Genomic DNA, 19,060 nt, shown 5'->3' with positions numbered 1-19,060 from the left:
TCTTATACCCAGGACAGATTGGAAGAAAGGAAAAATGAGCTGAAATTACGGGCACACTTTCCTAATTTGACCTATCCGTGACAGTCTTTCAAAATTGAAATGAATGTGCCTCGTTCCGTTTGAAATTACCCCAAATTAAAGATTATGGATAGCTGGTGAATGCTTATGAAGTGCAGAGATCCAGATATTTTTAAAGCCACTAAATTCTTAGTGTGTGTGTGTGTGTGTGTGTGTGTGTGTGTGAGAGAGAGAGAGAGGTGTGTTTATGGTGCGTGTGCCGATGTGGCCAGAGGAAAGCTTTGTGAAGTTCGTTCTCGACTCCCACATTTATGTGGGTTCCAGGGATTGAATTTAGGTCCCCAGACTCGCACGGCAGGTGCCCAGCCATTGAGCCATTCCACTGACTCTTCGGCTGTCAATGTTTAAGATAAATAAGGAACACATTAAAACTTACCTTTTTTCTAAAATAACTTTTGGCCACAAATCAATACATTAAACTTAGTTTTAATTCCCAAATAGAAATAGTAATTTAAAAATTATGTCAACTAAGCAATTAAGTAAGAATTTCTTTAGATTTTTTTTTTTTTTGACATTCATTGAAAGCAAATTTCAACCGGCAAACGATAATTGCATGATACAACTTTATTGCCATCTAGTGGCAGCATGGCACATTGTGGAGAGGTTGAGGCCCATCTGTTCCCCCACCTCCCAACCCCCTTGGCCCTTCTTTGTCTCTGTCATTATTAATCGTTTCTCTGAGGTGGCACCTTTTGACTCCCTTACCAGTAACCTTTGAGTACGTTATGCTACTAATTTGATTCAGAATAGCTGATTTCTTTCTATGTCTCATTTTGAAGGCCCCGTTTATCTTGAAAGTCCTCTCCGGGGAAGGCAAGACGTCATCTTGCAGCCAAGTCTCTGACCGTGCAAGTTGGTGAAAGGTCCTTTGTCTGAGCTTCGGATGATGAACATGAGAAAATGCCCTTGACGTATGATTAAGCTATTATGAGATTTGTTAGAGTCGGGGGAAACGAAGACTAATCCATCAAATAAGTACACCAGTCCTCACTGGCGTCTGGATTGTTGTGGGTCAAGCTGTCTCAAACATGTAGCCGCATGAACAGAAACCATTTCTTGTCTCACACAGTCCATGACTACGGAGTTTCTAGAGTCAAAGCTTGACTTCTGGTAGTTTCTACAAGCTAGGCTGGGCCAGGCCACCGGTCCAAAACAGAACAATTAAAGAGACCAGCGCTATTGGGAAGTTGAGGGTTTATTCACGGTGACCATATGGGGGAAGAGGAATAAATCAAGAAGAGGTCTAGTGACCCCCGAGTCTGTCTTTATCCTGAAGTGAAGTTTAGGTTTATGTAGAGGACAAGAGGAATCCATAACTAAGCAGTTGTAGTCACTAACCCGCTGCCGGCTTGGTCCCTACGAGCTGGTCTGACAAATTGTCAGAACTGTGTGGAATCTCTTCCTGGAGGCAATTTCCTCTTCTGGGTGGCATTGCAGCTTTTGCTTTTCCCTTCCTCTAACATGGGATCTCTTGGATCCCATATAATTGTCTGATAACACTCCCACCTTCCTTCTGGGCCTCACTGTGTATCCCTGGCTGGTCTGGAACTTGAAGCATTAGTCTAATTAATCCTTACCAATAAAAACCAGGAGTCAGATATCAGGGTAAACACCTGAAAGATCAGAGAAGCAGGGGAGCAGCCACCGGTGACTTCTTACTTCTTCCCTTCCTCCATCCAAAAGGGCCGAGATCCTGTCTCAGCCTCACTTAACTACTTCCTGTCTCCTCTGTCTACAGTCCTCCAAACCTCTATGGTCAGCTAGTGACTGATTCTTCCCTATGACTCCAAGCAAGCTTTATTTGTCAGAACACAATCAAAATACCACACAACATTTCCCCCTTTTTGTCTAAATAAAAAGTGAAGGTTTTAGCTAACATAGTAAAACTATATGCAATAAGTACAATAACTATATGCAAATATATACAGGCAAGAATTACATTAACAAGGTCCAGTCCATTTGCATTTGACAAATTCAGAGAAAATACTTCATTATCTATCTTACCTCGATGAGTCCAAAGTGTTGTAGCCAATTTACTTTTTATTATAACCAAGGAAAACTGTAATTGTAACTATTTAGTCTTCAGTTCCATCAAAGACCCCCAAAGGGTGAAATGTTACCTAATGACAGGGACATCAGACTCAATATAGAGACCAGACTGGCCTTGAACTCATGGAGATCAGCTTGCCTTTGCCTCATGAGTGTTAGAATTAAAGGTGTGCCCCATCACACTCAGGCAAGTGCCTTTCTTCTACAGTATCTTCTATCAGGACAGTTCCATGGGACCCAGGAAGCTCCTCCTTCTCCACTCAAGTGTGTAGCATGGGGGCCACATTGTCTCAGAGCTCTATGGGGCTGGAGGATCTGTTTCTAGACTCACAGAGAAGGCAGGTTTGCTGCTGTCCAGAAAGACATGTCTGTCTTTCAGCATGTAAACCTTTTCCTTGGACTTGTTTCTCCAGGGCAACAGAGATCCGGGCGACTGTGAAAGAGAACTATGCAGGCTCATCAGAGGAGGTCTGGTTTTAAGGCTAGCTACTCCGCAGTCTCCAAAATTTATCAAATGGTAGTGTTTTGCCTCGTTTGACTGTTTCACAGTAGAGGAACAGATGGGACACGTCTTTCCCCTCACAGCTGTGTTCAGCCGCATCATGCTGACTCTCCCTTATGCCAGCCTGTAGGCCATCTCTCTTGTCATTCAGATTTACCTGTAAAGAAGTGTCTTTAGTTCCTGCTGCTTCAGAGGAGAATTAATTGGGCAGGAGAGGTGAGACGGGAGGGACATTGAAGCATTCTGGAAAGATCAGAAGCCTCGTTTTGCTTTGTCACCCCCTTCTCTCCCTCTCTCTCCCTCTCTCTCTCCCCCTCTCTCCTTTCCTCTCTCTCCCTCCCTCCTTCCCTCTCTCCCTTCTCTCCATCCATCCATCCTATTTATTGTGTGTGTATGCAGTTGTGTGTTATACAGCATGTGGAGGTTGGTTCACTCCTGCCACCTTGTGGGATCCAGAATCAAATTCAGGTTGTCAGGCTATGACATAGCACCCCTACTCTCTAAAGATTGTTCCTCACTCCTAACCCCTTAAAGTTGAAAATAATCTCATGTGTAGTTCAAATGTCTGCATTCTCTCTCTCTCTCTCTCTCTCTCTCTCTCTCTCTCTCTCTCTCTCTCTCTCCCTCTCTGTTGTGAGACCAAATCTCACTGAGGGCAAGGAGAATGGAATTGAAGAATAAAATACAGAGGACTTGAAAACGCCAAGTTTAACATCTCTTATTCTTTAACTAGAGCAAAACAGTAGGATGTTAGAAGAGGGCCTTGCCTTATCCTTTGGTTGCTTCCCCTCTCCCTGTCCTGATATAGGGTCTTGTGCATCCTAAACTGTCCTCGAACTGGTATGAAGCGAAGGATGACCTTGAACTTCTGATCTTCCTGACTGTAATTCTCTGGTACTGGAATTAGAAGTGTATATCATTGTGCCTAGATTATGCAGTGCTTGGGATTGAAGCCAGGATGTGATGTGTGCTAGGCAAGCCTTCTATTAATTATGCTGTGTTCCCCAGCAGTTTCTACATTTAAATGTTTTTTTTTTTTTTAATTTTATTTATTTATTTATTTTTAAGACAGGGCTTCTCTGTGTAACTGCTCTGTGGCTGTCCTGGAACTCGCTCTGTAGACCAGGCTGGCCTCAAACTCAACAGAGATCCACCTGCCTCTGCCCGCTGAGTGTTGGGATTAAAGGCATGCGCACCCCAACTCCCACCCCCATTTTACAAGATGCCTAGAGCGGTGGCTGACTTGAAGGACATGCTCAACTCTGCCTTTGGCATTTGCCATAGTTAGAGCAAATACTTTCGCTAGTTCTCATGTTTTCAATTGTATTTGTAGCAGAGCCCTGTGGCACCAGCCTTTAATGTGTTCATGTCTATATGTGGGTACACATGTATTTGTGTGCAGGTATGTAGAGGGTAGAGTCCCACTCAGTATTCCTCAAGTGTGTCCACCACTTAAAAAAAAAAGATGTATTTGTCTCTCATTGGTGTGGGACTCCCCAATAAGGACAGGGTGTTTTTGACTGTCGAACCCCAGGGAGAGACTTACCTCTTTCTTCTCAGTGCTGGGATTGTAAGCTTCATCCCTCATGCCCAGGTTCTCTCTGTGTCTCTGTCTCTCTCTCAAAACCAGGCCCTCACGCTTGTGAGGCAAACACAGGATGGGCTAAGGGAGTTTTTTGTTAAGTTGAACTCCCCAGGCTCCATGGCGTAGCTAGGAATTCCAAGTGGAGAATTCAGGCATTAGGGATTAACATGCTGATTAGAAGGTCATGGGATTTGTTATGAAGGTTGAATTAGAAGCTAGCGATCCCTCCTCCAGACTATTTATGCAATGCAAGCTCACAGGCCGTGAGATTCAGGACATTCTTGTTCTGGTTGGAGCCTCTGGGTCTGTACCCATGGCAGACCATAGTGAAAATCCAGAGGTGGCAGAGGTCCAGAGGACCTTTGCCTCTATGTGAATTTAGTCCTTAAGTCAAGTGTACTCTTTCTCCACATAAATGTGTTTCTTTTTTTTTTTTTTTCCTATTCCAGTTCCTCTCCGCTTGTTTTTACCTGTGAACTTGTAATAGCTCTTCAGTGATCTGCTGAGGTCATGGGAGGAATGCATTACTAATGTTAGGCCTGAGTATTAGGAAGGCCGGTCAGCCAGGCTTTGGTGACACTCGCCTTTAATCCCAGCACCGGGGAAACAGAGGCAGGCAAATCTCTGAGTTTCGCCTACAGAGTGAGTTCCAGGACAGACAAGGCTACCCAGAGAAACCCTGTCTCGAACTCCACCCCCCACAAAAAGAAGAAAGTTGAGTTGAAGACTACATGGTAGCTTTTAGTGATTAGTGAGTGGTTCAAAAGCAACGTGCCCTGTCTCAACTTTTAAAAGTCAGGTTCTATTATCAAAGAAGAGTTGCTTAATCTTTCTGTAAAATTTTATTGTATTTATCTGTGTGTGTGTGCCTGTGCATGTGTACGGATGGAGGTCAGAAGGCAGCTTTTGTGAGTCAATTCCTTCCTACCATGTGGGTCTCAGGGAGCAAACTCAGGTTGCCAAGCCCTTTTCCTGCCGAGCCATCTTGATGGCTTTTCACTAGCAATTTTTTTGTGAAATTTTCATACACTACCTAGTGATATGTATTTATCGCAGCCCTGAGGATTGACCCCAGAGCCGTGTGAGTACTTGGCAGGCACTCAGCCATTCACCCCAGTCTTCACCAAGGATTTCTTTATTTTTAATTAAATGCTTCAAGAATATTTTTTTTGAAAGTAATTTTATTAAATATTTTTTATTTTTAAAGAAGTTTATTTTTTTATTTTATGCATATGAATGTTTTGCCTGTATGTGTGAATGTGTACCACATGTGTGCCTGGTGCCTGTGGAGGCCAGAAGAGGGTGTTGGATCTCCTGACACTGGAGTTATAGATGGTTGTAAGCTGCTGTGTGGGCGCCGGGAATTGAACCTGGATCCTCTGGGAGAGCATCCAGTCTCTTAGCCGCTGAGCCAACTCTCCAGCCCCCTTTAGAAACCGTTTTGAAATCATTGTGTGTACAGGTATGTGCCATGGAGCATTTGTAGAATCCACTTCTCCCACCTTGATGTGGGGATTGAACTGAAGTGACCAGGCTTTCATAGCAAGGGAGGAATCATCTTGTTGGTCCTCAAGCAGGTTTTTAAATGCCAAATCTAGCATCTATCAATTTAATACTCTCTTTGATCTTTACCACTAGATTTTGCGACCCTGCAAGAGAACTTACAGTTCAGCGAAGGAGAGACTGGATGAACACGTCGCTTACTCTTCTCCATTGGTTGCAGCAGCAGGGTGAGATGTTCTTAAATCCCTCCTCTGTGCTTTCTGGGGACATGAGTCTTTATTAACTGTCCCATCACCTCCAGCAGTTGAGCCTGTAACATCCACTCTGCTCCATTGCATCGAGGCCCTGCTCTTCTGGTTAGATTGAAAGGAACAGTCAGGAAGGAAAACATGAGGCTGAGATGGCTCGGTGGTTAGAGCATTGACTGCTCTTGTAGAGGACCCGGGTTTGCTTCCCATCACCCATATTGAAGCTCACAACTGCCTATAATTCCAGTTCCAGGGAACCAGATGCCCTCTTGAGGTCCCCCGGGTACCTGCATGCACAGGGTACACATAAACTCATGCAGGGGCATACGTACATACATACATAATAAAAATTAAAAAAACAAATACAAAATTCTAAAACAATAGGCAGTGGGGGTGGGAACAGGGCCTGGAGAGACAGCGTAGGAGTGAAGAACACTGACTGCTCTTTCAGAGGACCAGGGTTCAATTCCTAGCACCCACATGGTAGCTAACAACTGTCTGTAACTCTAAGATTTGATGCCCTCCCCCAGACATGCAGGCAAAACACCAATGTAAATAAAATAAAAATAAATAAATAATTAAAAAAAAGAATGCCTGCCACTCGTCTAAAGGACTTGAGTTTGGTTCTCAGTGCCCACGTCAGGCGTCTTGTATAGGTAGCCTATATAATTCAAGGTCCAGAGGATCCGATGCCCTTTTAGGGTTTCTGTAGGCACCTGCACACATGTGCGCACACGTAGGCACACGGGCATACACACAAATAAAAGTAGTATCTTCAAAAAAAAATCAAGAAAGCAAAATACCCAAGGTGTAGACTCTATCTGGGGCATTCAACGGCTGGTATTGGCAAGACCAAAAAGACCAAAAAGGCTCCATGGTCAGTATAAGGGCAAATGTAGGGGCAAGAAAGGGTCCAGGCAGAGTAAATCAGAAAGAAACCTTGCGATTTCAACATGGCTCTGGGTGGGAGTCAGAAGTGAAAAGCTTCCCTGGATTGGAACCACAAACGCATTCTTGTGGTCACTGGGATCTGAGTCTACCGAGTGATTCACCGAAGGTCAGGGAGAGAGTTTAATCTAAGGTGGTCTCTGTATGGTTTGGGGCCATATTTGAGGCATGAACTCAGCTTCTCTCTAGAAAAACTTGACTTCAATCCAAGCTAAGGGCAGTTGGTAAGACTCAGCACTGCTGTACCCCAGCATTGCAGGATACGAACCCGTGGAGATGTCACACTGCCACACGTGCCCACAGGCCACCAACATAAAAACTGGCTCAGGCTTCTTCTCTCCCCCCACGTCCCCCCCCCCCCCCCGAGATAGGGTCTCTCTGTGTAGCTCTGGCTGTCCTGGAACTCGCTCTGTATACCAGCCTGGCCTTGAACTCAAGATCTGCCTCCTTCTGCCTCCCAAGTGCTGGGATTAAAGGTGCGTGCTACTACCGCCCAGCCCTTTTCTTTCTTTCTTTCTTTCTTTCTTTCTTTCTTTCTTTCTTTCTTTCTTTCTTTCTCTCTCTCTCTCTCTCTCTCTCTCTCTCTCTCCCTTCCTTCCTTCCTTCCTTCCTTTTCTTTCTTTCTTTCTTTCTTTTTTTTTTTTTGCAAGATCTTCTGTAGACCAGGCTGGCTTCCAACTTGCTATGTAGTCAAAAAAATGATGACAAACGGCTGAGCCTCCTGCCTCCCCCTCCTAAGTGTGGGGTTAGGGGTGTGTGTGTGTGTGTGTGTGTGTGTGTGTGTGTGTGTGTGCCCCTCCTCATTGCTTAGTATTCCATGTTTTATGGCCCCGTCCTTTGATGTGAACTAGAGCCGACCTCATGTTTCAATGAGCCCGGTTCATCTTTCTTCTGTGACTCTTTTCTGAAGAAATGGATATTTGCCTTTGTCTTCCGAGTATCCCTCTCTATTTGATAACTGTAGTTGTTGATAGATAACATCCGCCAGGGGAACCAAAATGAGGACAGAAAACCCTGAGATGCAGCAGGGAAATGGGACAGCCAGGATGCCGAGGAGAGGCAAGAAGGAGCAAGAGGACCTTGCTTCTTTTGTCGGCAGCAGACGGAGACATCGCTCACTGTCATGGAAAAGAGGACAGGGCCTCTCTCTTCCCTCAGACTAAAAATAGACAGAACATCACTGTAGAATAATGGTCACTTCTTCCAAATGGTGTAACTTAAGAAAAATATCTGTCTGTCTGTCTATCTATCTATCTATCTATCTATCTATCTATCTATCTATCTATCTATCTATCTATCATTCCATCTATCTATCTATCTATCTATCTATCTATCTATCTATCTATCTATCTATCAATCATTTATCTAATATCTAACTATGTAACCCAGAACTCACAGAGATCCACCTGTCTGTCTTCTTGCTGTATGATATCTTGTTTGTGTTCCGACAAATAAAGCTTGCCTGGAGACCAGAGGGCAGAGCTAGCTGCTTGTTAACTGTAGAAGCTGGGCAGTGGTGGCACACGCAGCCTTCGATCCCAGCACTTGGGAGCTGACGACAGGAAGTGGTAAGATGGTGTGGAGAAGGAACCGAGCCTTTTAGGGGGAGGTAGGAAGCTACTGACGACTGCTCCCAGTTCTCTGATCTTCCAGTCTTTAATCCGATAGATATCTGATTCCTGGTTTTTAATTGATTAAGATGAATTAGATTAATGCTTCATTTTCTGAGTGCTGGGATTAAAAGTATGCTCCACTCTACCTGAGTCTACTTTAGTTTTATTGAGGAAAGTTATACTTTTTTTATGTTTTAATTTACTGACTGAGAAGTTTATAAAATTTATTTTGGTCATATTTTCCCCCGCCCCCAATATCTTCCAGAACTTCCCTCAACTCCTCACTCATCTAGCTTCATGCTCTTACTCTCTCTTACAAGGCAAACAAGTACAAAAAACCCTCGCGTCTGGCCAGCTACTCCCGGATATGAGACCTGTCCCAGAGTGTGGTGGCGAGGTGTTGCTTTCGACTTGCTTTTTGTGTTCTTCCGTGAGCTGGTCAAACAAATTCATCACTGTCTGATGTTTGAGAGAGTAGGCTGCTTCAGCCCAACTCTTGACTAAGGTTTTTGGTAAAGGATGGGAAAACAACTCTCAGGATTTGGTCTGTGTGTCCATCATGGCTACTTGGGTCTGTCTTGGAGGTGTAGAGATACTCATGGGCAGCCGTGAGGGGAAAAGACAACTGTAACTCACCAGAACCTCCTCTGTGGATGCTGCGACGCCTGTGGTTTCACCAGAACCTCCTCTGTGGATGCTGCGACGCCTGTGGTTTCACCAGAACCTCATCTGTGGATGCTGAGACGCCTGTGGTTTCACCAGAATCTCATCTGTGGATGCTGAGATGCCTATGGTTTCACCAGAACCTCAGCTGTGGATGCAGAGACGCCTGTGGTTTCACCAGAACCTCATCTGTGGGTGCTGGGACGCCTGTGGTTTCACCAGAACCTCATCTGTGGGTGCTGGGACGCCTGTGGTTTCACCAGAATCTCATCTGTGGATGCAGAGACACCTATGGTGTATGGGGGTCACAACATCAATCTTCCTGTTTTAATTTCTGCCCCAATCATTTGAAACAGTAAAACTCAATTTAGAAATGATTTTTATTACATTTATTGTGTGTGTGTGTATGTGTGTGTGTGTGTGTGTGTGTGTGTATGTGTGTATGTGTGTGTGTGCGTGTGTAGGACAGAGGACAACCTGCAGGAACTGGGAATCAGTTCTTTTCCATCATGTGGGTCCTAGGGATAGAATTCAATTTTTCAGGCCCCGCAGCTGATAGCTTTACCCACTGTATAAAACCTGGTGGTGGGCATTGGCTCTTATCAGCCTCTTGTAGTCCAGTCTGGCCATTCGATGCTGAACGGCCTTCAACTCCCCACTCTCCTACTGTTGGGATTACAGGTGTCATTCATGGGCCTACTTGGTCCAGACCTCTTTTTTTTTTTTTAAACTTGGGCTCTTTCCGGTTGTACTATCTCTAGTGACTTCCCCTTCTCTCCGGGCTCTCTTTATTCACTTCCGAGGCTCCCTTTTCACCCCCTGTTTAACTGGTATCTCCTGGATTTTTTTCTTGAGACAGTTGTATGGGAGGCAGCGCCAGGCTGTGCCTTGTGTTAGAAGCTCAGGGGCAGTGTGAACGGTGTTCTCTGTAAGGACTTGTCTGTGCTTCTTCAGTAGGAGAAAGTCTAAACATGCTGTGGGAGAGGCAGAGCCAGCCCAGACAGGTCTCTTCAATTTTGGGTACTTCTTCTCTAGCCCCAACCTTGACCACTCCCCATCTAAGCATATACAAGCTTCATTAAGACTTAGAATCCCTAGCAATCTCCGCTGGTTACCTTTACACACCCCATACAACTTTGCTTACAGTCTCCGACGGCCTTATTATCTCCCGACCACACGGCACACCCTTCGTGGAAAGGATTTTGATAAACACAGCATCCCAGCATCTGAGTATGATTTCTCTGGTATGTTGGAGCCTGCTTACCCTGGTTCAGTTTGCAGACATCTGGTTGCTAGTAGGTATCGACCAAAGGAATGTTGCAAATCTCAGCCCCTTGCGGAGGGAAACCCAGAGAATCTTAGTGTTGTCTTCTGGACTAGCCCAGGCAGAGAGAGGCGAGAAGCAGAGATGACGATGCTTCAGGAGACATTCTGTGAGATGTTGGGATAACGATTATTGGGATAGCTTTTCTGTTCGGGACAAAAAAAAAAAAAAAAAAAAAAACAAACCAGTGTGGGGAAGGAAAAAAAAACCAGTGTGGGGAAGGAAAGGGTTCTTTTGGTCACAGTTTAAGGGTTACAGCCCATTGTGGTGGAGAGGATGTGGCTAAAGGACCTTAGGGGAGAGGGGGGCTGCTGGTGTTCACTCCTTTCCCTTTTCCTTTTCCATTTCTATTCTGCCCTAGATCCAGCCTGTGGTTCTGCACATACTCAGCGTGGGTCTTCCTCCCTCGGCTAAACTCTGGAAACTCTCCCAGATAATATCCGTTCGTGTATCTCCTAGGTGTCTCTAAATCCCATCAAGCTACCATGAAGGTTACACAGGATAGGGACAAAGGACACAGGCTAAGGGAGGCATTCTTGTCACGCCTGTAGAAGTTTTCTATGTTGTTACAGTACCTGGGAACTCAGAAGGCAGGCGGCAAACACACCACGGAATTGAGGTACGTGGCAGCAGACTGTCGGTCCCTTTCTGCAGCTCTGCAGGTGAAGGGGGCCTGGGCAGTAGAGGCTGGGAACGCAATGCGGTAGTGGACACCAGCAAACCATTGCGGTAGAGAGTGCAGACGTAAGAAACACAAGCCTTTTAAATCCAGCTCTTTGGGAGGCCGAGGCAGGCGGATCTCTGTGGGTCTGAGGCCAGCCAGGTTTACTGAGTGAGTTCCAGGACAGGCTCCAAAAGCTACAGCGAAATTCTGTCTTGAAAACACACGCACACACACACACACACACACACACACACACACACACACAGAGAGAGAGAGAGAGAGAGAGAGAGAGAGAGAGAGAGAAACAGAGAGAGAGAGAGAGAGAGAGAGAGAGAGAGAGAGAGAGTTAATGATTTTGGCCCTTCTCTTATTTTCCTCTCCCTGTTCTCCCCTTCTCTCACCAGGGTCTTGTATATCTCAGGCTGGCCTCGAACTCCCTATGTAGCTAGGATGATCTTGAACTTCTGCTCCTCCTGCCTCTGCCTCCTGAGCTCTGGAATCACAAGACCACACCCAGGGCATCACGCATGTTCAGCACTCTACCTGAACTCTACCAGTCACATTGCCGAGCCCTTGAATTATTTCTTCATGTGGAATATAAGAATAATGATAGTACCCACAATGTAGGCTTGTTGAGAAGATTAAATCAGATAGGATGTATAAAACACAGGATGACAGCATCCAGAAAAGGTCAGAGGTCAGCACCCCAGTGGTACTCCTAGCACCAGGACCCCTTTGAACCTACAAAGAGTGATCTGCATTTAAACACACGAGCCACATGTGTTTCCATGGGCCTTGGGTGGCCGTGGGATTGAGTGATTTTTTTTTTTTTGGTCCTGTAAAAGCCTCATCTCTTTGCAGAAACCACAGCAAACACCACACAGCGTGTGGAAAAGATCCCTTATTTTTTATCCCTCCGTGTCAGAAGCCATCTGGACCGTTTTCTTAGCGCAGATGTTTGCCAAAGTAACTTCAAGAGCTGAGACTTCACGGAGGGCCTTTCTGTTAGCTCAGGAAATGCAAGTAGGGCAGATACAGATAAACTTCTCAAAACAATATTAAGCCCCATTACAGTCAGGTGAAAAACCATGGTGACCGCACGCGTTCTTCAGCTTGCTCAGAGAAGCTCAGGAAATGTCAGCAAAGCTCCTCTGGCTGCCAAGGAAATAATTTAGAAATGAGTCGGAAGTGCAAAATAGCTTAAAAAAAAAAAAAAAAGAAAGGTCCCCCAGAAGACTGGAACACTGTTGAATTCCTGCCGTCCTGAGTACTGGTTGTTATTGATTATGGCTTCTGGCACTGGGCCAGACTTGAGAATGGGAACCTTTTAAGCCTCGGCTCTCAGGGCTTTCACAGTGTCATTGACAAACAGGTGAACTGACCTATATAGTATGTCAAAGGTTACATGGACGGTGCCACCGTCCCTGATACGAGCTGTATAAACATGCCAGGTTGTGTGTCCTTCTAAATGCTGGTTTCTATTGAGGCATCTTTTTTTGGGGGGGGAGGCAGAGCAATGGATCTGTGGTTAAGAGCATTTGCTGCTCTTGTCGAGAACGTAAGTTCGGTTCCCAGCACGCAGAGTGTGCAGCACAGGGCCTCGGAGGCCAGGAGGATGTCCAGTCTCCTTGGAGGCAGAGTTAGAGGTGGTTGTGAACTGCTGATCTGGATGCTGGGACCAAAGTCAGGTCCTCTGCAAGAGCAGTAAGCAATCTTAACTACCGAGCCAACTCTCCAGCCTTTGAGACGTAGGCTTATGTAGCCCAGGATGGCCCCCAACTCTCTCTGTAGCTCAGGATGACTTTGAACTCCTGATCTTCCAGTTCCTACCTCTCAGGCTCGGGGATCACAGACGTGCACCACCACGCCCAGCTGGTAGCTTCTTTATTGGTCAGTAGAGAATCTCTCGCTGCTTTTATTCCTCATGTATCAATGTGCACAGTCCGATGCCTTTTGTGGAGAGGCTCTTACGACTACACTAGGCATTCTCTTGATCCTCCTGCCTCTCCAAAAGACCAGGACCTGAAGCCACATAACTGGTTACCAGAAAGATTAAAATGAAAAGACAATTGCTCTCTCTTTCTTTCTTAAAAAAGGTTATTATTATTATTATTATTATTATTACATTATTATTATTATTGTGTGTGTAAGGTGTGGGTGGGGGCACACACGTGCTACGGCCCGCATGCAGGAGTCAGAGGATAACCGCATGGAGCTGGTTCTCTCCTTCTGCCTTTCTCTGTGTTCCAGGGATGGAGTTCACACTGTCAGTTTGTGTCACAGCCTCCTTTACCAACGGAGCCATCTTGTCTGCCCATTTCTCTTTCTAGGTTGTCATTTACCCTTGAGCAGCAGCATTGCCTTTAAGTCCAGGGCAGGCCCCCCAAATCAGCCAGCCTGGGCTCAAATCTTAGCCACACCACCTCCAAGTCCTGTCATTTTTAGATTGTTTTTCCGTGGAAAGAGAGAGCCGGGCAGTGAGCCCCCCCCCCCCCCCCCCCCGGTTTCCTCATTTATGAAGTGGAGTTTACTGGAAGGATTGAATTATTCGCATTTGATGCTGTGGACGGTGACTATCGCGTGTGAGGAGAGGACATCATAGCCTGAGCTGGCTATCAGACTGGATAGCTCGGTGACTATTTGTTCATTAAATTCTTTTCATGATGTTTATTTACTTATACGTATAGGTGTACGGGTACATGTGTAAGGGTGCACATGTGGAGGTCAGAGGTCAAAGGTCAAAGGGCAGAAGTCAGTACTCTGCGTCCATCAGGCGGGTCCTGGAGATTGAATTCAGGTCATCAGGTTTGGTGGCAAGCCTTCTCCTGCTGAGTCTCCTTGTTGGTCCTGGTACTGTTGTTGCAGCACAGGGTCTGGCCGTGTAGCCCTGACGGGCACTCAGGGTAGCCTTGAGCCTTCAGAGGGCTGGGGTTGCAGGTGTGAGCCACCATGCCCAACCTCAGATGCCACTGGCATTGGGCGTCTGTAAGGAAGCAGGTATAACTGATCCCAAGGTCCAGACCCAGGCTGGGTTCTACAGAAGACATGAGTAATGTTTTGGATGGCAAGTCTCACTGCTGTGGACTTTAGAGACGTGACAAAGACTCGCCCGAGACACACAGAAGTGTGTCTGTCCTTCCCATCCCCAACAGCGGGCCGCTCCTTAGAGTCCCCAGATTGCCTGGGTGGTCTTTCAGAGTCTGACCTCTCTGTAAGTGGAAACATGTGAAGTTGCACCATGGCAACAGTCCCATCCGCAGTGAGGCCTTGCTCTGTCCTCGCACAGTCTTTGAAGACAGTTTGTTTACAGGGGCGTGTCACGGAACCAGGCTTTTAGCCACGGTGCTTGTGTTTTGAATTAAGGACATTTTTAGGATTATAGGGACAAATTATCACATAGACAGAGATGCTCCATGCCACTAAACATGGGCAAATCTGTATTTAAAAAGTACCACATTTCTTTTTTTCCTTAATATTTAGTGTGTGTGCGTGCATGTTTGTGTGTGCATGTGTGTGAGTGTGTGTGTGTGTGTGTGTGTGTGTGTGTGTGTTGTGCACTCAGGCCATGGTACACCTGAAGATCAGGGACAACTTCTGAGAATTCTCTTCTTCCACCATGTGGGTTCTTGAGTTCAAACTCAAGCCGTCAAGTCAGCTTTGGTGCCAAGCACCTTCATTGGCTGACCCATCTCACCAGTGTGACACCGCCTGTCCTAAGGAAGCCGACAGACCCACTCACCTGACAAGTATGCACTACACCTGAATGTAGACTACCTTAAGCCTAATCTCTGCCACTTCAAGGCTTTATTTCACGGCAGACCTCTAATTCCCAGTGATTCGTTAAGATTAAAAAAGCCCTGACTTACTTATTTTAAAGAAGCTCTTTGTAAGTGTTAGTTATAAGGGAAACCACCAAATTATTTCTATTCTGTTCGCTATGCAAGTATTTTGAGAAACAAGAGCCATTTATTGTAAAGTTGTTCATTGAAAAATACGTGAGCCAGGACTTCATACGTAATCAGCAAGCGCTCTGCCAAATGAGCTACGTCGTTGCTCATCTCTTCTGTCTGTTCTGGAAGCCATGGTGCTTGGGTTTTAGTTTCAGTAGTCTATGGCACTCATGCTACAGTCTACTCTATGTGTGATTCTTTCCTTCCTTCCTTCCTCTCTTCTTCCTTCCTTCCTTCCTTCCTTCCTTCCTTCCTTCCTTCCTTCTTTCCTTCCTTCCTTCCTCTCTTCTTCCTTTCTTCATTCCTCCCTACCTCCTTCCCTCCTTCCCCTCCCTTCCTCTCTCTCTCCTTCCTTAATCCTTCCTTCCTTCCTTCTCTTTTTTTCTTTTCCGCTTTTCTTCCATGGTGGTTTGAATGAAAATGGCTCCTATAGGCTCATAGAGAGTGGTCTTATTCGAAAGGATTAGATATTCTGGCCTTGCTGGAGGAAGTATGTCACTGGGGGTGGGCTTTGAGGTTTCAGATGCTCAAGCAAGGTCCAGTGTCTCTCTCTCTTCCTGCTGCCTGCTGAGCTGGATGTAGAACTCTTGGTCCCTTCCCCAGCATCATGTCTGCCTGCACACTGCCGTGATGATAATGGACTAAACCTCTGAAACTGTAAGCCAGTCCCAATTAAATGTTTTCCTTTGTAAGAGTTGCTGTGGTCATGGTGTCTCTCCACAGTAATAGAAACCCTAAGACTATCTATTTCTCTCTCTCTTTTTCTCTGTCTTCTTGTTTCCCTCTCTTCCTCTCTTTCTTTCTTTGTTGGATTTTTGAGATAGGATTTCTTTATATAGCCTTAGATGTTCTGGAACTAGCTTTGTAGACCAGACTGGCCTCAGACTCAGAGATCTGTCTGCCTCTGCCTCCTGAGGGCTGGGATTTAAAGAGTACACCACCATGCCTGACTTTCTTTCTTTCTTTTGGGGGTGGGGGTAGGTGGGTGTGCAGTATCTCACTATGTAATCCTGGATGTCTTGGAACTCACTGTGTAGATCAAATTAGCCTTGAACTCTCAGAAACAGGCCTGCCTCTGCCCTCAGAATGCTGGAATTTGTCTCCATGCCGGCCAGTTCCACATGTGGTCTTTTGTTTTGTTTTGTTTTTGTTGTTGTTGTTTTTGGTTTTTTGAGACAGAATTTCTCTGTGTAGCTTTGGGGTCTGTCTTAGAACTCGCTCTGTAGACCAGGCTGGCCTCAAACTCACAAAAATTCACCTGCCTTTGCCTTCTGAGTGCTGAAGGTGTGGGTCTCTACTGCTGGCTCACGAGCACTTTTTTTTTTTATATCTGACTCAGTCTGTTTCTTACTCAGATGTGTCTGCTAGATCAGAGTCTGTTTGGAGCAGAAAGGCTTTCTTCTTTTGTACATTGTTTCAGCACCATGCATATTCCTTCACTGGGCAAGAGCGTCCTGGGTACCAGGAGCTATGCTAGGTGGAGGGTATGTAGCAGAGAAAGGAAGAGAGGTTTCCCACTCTAGTGTTACAGGGAGTGGGACATTAAACAGTACAAAACAAGTGTGCATGATAACCAGATACAATAAAGGCAAACTGAAGATGCTTTGAGGCGGAATCCTATTAGAAACAGGGAGGACTTCTGTGGGGGATGGGTCCATATGCAGAGACTTGATTGGCTGAGTAAGAGGAAGGTGCAGCGTGGGAGGGAAGAGCATCACACACACTGAACAGTGTATCCGTTACTTTTCTGTTGCTTGTGTTAAAACACTGTCTTAGTTAGGGTTACTGTTGCCGTGATGAAATACCGTGACAAAAAGCATATTGCGGAGGAAAGGGTTTATTTGGCTTCCACTTCCATATCACTGGTCATTGCTGGAGGAAGTCAGGATGGGAACTCAAACAGGGCAGGATCCTGGAGGCAGGAGCTGATGCCGAGGCCATGGAGGGGGGCTGCTTACTGACTTGATCCTCACAGTTTGCTCAGCCTGTTTTCTTATAGAGCCCAGGACCGCCAGCCCAGGGATGGCACCACCCACAGTGGGCTGAGCCCTCAATTACTAACTAAGAAAATGCCTTACAGCTGGATCTCATGGAGGCATTTTCTCAACTGAGGTTTCCTTCTGTCAGATGACTCTAGTTTGGGTCAATTTGACCTAAAACTAACAATTGCAAGCACTGTGACCAGAATCAATTTACAGGAGGAGGAGTTTATTTGGGCTTCTGGTTCCAGAGGGAGAGTCCATACTGGTGAGAGAAGCCTTGCAGCAGGTGGCTGGGACAGGAAGCTGAGAGAGTGAACAGGAAGTAAGGCGAGGCTGTAACAAAGACTATCCCCAGCGAGAAGTTTCCCTAGCAATGTTCCAGAACATTCCAACCGGTTCCACCAATTGAGGACCAAGACTTAAAATACATGAGCCAAACAGGTGGCATTTCTCGTTCAAATCACTGCAAACATTGTAAGTTAAAAATGTTCGGTGGTCAAAAGCATAGCAGAGGGTTGCAGAACCCAGGGGTCAGTGACTGAAGAATGAGATTGTCAGTGGCCCGGAGTGAGAAGTGTGATGGGGATTGATAGATACAGGTCGTGGGGAATCGGATATTTGAGTCTTGGCATCCTTGGAAGGAGTTTGAAATAGTTTGCTTTGAAAACCAGTACTGTATATATTCTAGATGCAGGACAGACTGTAAAGGAAGGATAATGGGAATTCGATGGTAAACCTGGTGGTTTATGTTATATCAACCTCACTGGGTCTAGAATGCTTGAAGGGACAAGGCTGTGGGCATGCCTAAGAGGGGTTATCCAGATTAGGTTAACTGAGGTGGACGATCCACCCTACAGGTGATCTGAACCATTCCAGTCAGGACTGACTAAAAAAGAGAAAAACGAACCGAGCATCTTCATGTCTCTTCCTTCCCGACTATGGATGTGAAGTGACCAGCTCTCCACACGCTCCTTCTGCCACGATGGGCTGAAACTCCAAACTGTGAGCCCAAATAAATTTACATTCTTCTTTCAGTTGCTTTTACTAGGTGCTTTGTCACAGAGAGATGGACCGCTTACACAGTAACCAGAGCAGTTGCGGGAGAAATTTCAGCGATTCCGGCGAGGGAAGGAGCAAGGGCAGTGCAGGAGAAAACTCCATGAGGGGACGTCTTAGGGCTTGGTGGACAGGAGGTAGTGGTGACTTAGATGTGACAGAGAAACGTTCACCTGTCTTCTCCTTTGTGGCTTGCCTCAAGCAAACACCCACTCTAAGCTGTCTGTGCTGGATTCATTTTACCTGAAATGTTTCATTTGTTTTTTTCCTCTTTTCCCCCCATGGAGATGTGAACAAATGTCTGCTTATCATCCACAGGACATCAACAACAGACCAAAGAAATAATTTTACCCAAGTCAGACTCGGTGAACCAGTGAGTATGTGGGTGGTTTACGGAAACACAGGGAGGACTTAAAAGCATCTGTATCGGGGCTGGAGAGATGGCTCAGAGTTTAAGAGCACTGATTGTTCTTCCAGAGGTCCTGAGTTCAATTCCCAGCAACAACATGGTGTCTCACAACCATCTGTAATAAGATCTGTGCTCTCTTCTGGCCTGCAGGGATACATGCAGGCAGAACACTATATATATTAAGGGTGTGCACCACTACTGCCTGATTCCTATGGCAAGCTAGTGTGGCTACTGGGATTAAAGGTGTGTGTCATTGCTGCCTGGACTGTAAGGCTGGCCAGCGTGGCTGTTTTACTTTTCTGATCTTCAGGCAAGCTTTATTTATTAAAATACCAATGAAATGCCACTACACAGGGTCTCACTATATAATCTTGGCTGGCCTGGAGCTCACCATGTAGACTAGACTGCCCTTGAACTCACAAAGGTCTGTTTAACTACTTCCCGGGTGTTGGAATTAAAGGTGTGCACCCTCACCTTGCAGGAAAT

General features: G+C 45.9%; 1 long non-coding RNA gene across 2 annotated transcripts in view; it reads left to right on the top strand.

The window, feature by feature from the left end:
- LOC125411472 (uncharacterized) overlaps positions 1–9,566 on the top strand; it is a 30,149-nt gene extending 20,583 nt beyond the window's left edge. Inside the window, exons 3-5 of one of the 2 annotated variants that reach the window (XR_015735480.1) lie at positions 5,853–5,944; positions 8,371–8,481; positions 8,847–9,566. This is a non-coding gene — a long non-coding RNA (uncharacterized LOC125411472). The remainder of the gene's footprint in view (positions 1–5,852; positions 5,945–8,370; positions 8,482–8,846) is intronic. The other variant, XR_015735479.1, reaches the window with a different exon arrangement.
- The last annotated feature ends 9,494 nt before the right edge of the window (positions 9,567–19,060 follow it).

This window comes from Myodes glareolus, chromosome 18 (genome assembly GCF_982192425.1).
Source record: "Myodes glareolus chromosome 18, mMyoGla1.1, whole genome shotgun sequence".
In the NCBI taxonomy this organism is placed as follows: domain Eukaryota; kingdom Metazoa; phylum Chordata; class Mammalia; order Rodentia; family Cricetidae; genus Myodes; species Myodes glareolus.
Note: the sequence above shows the minus strand (reverse complement) of the source record. Positions and strands in the feature narration are given on the sequence as shown.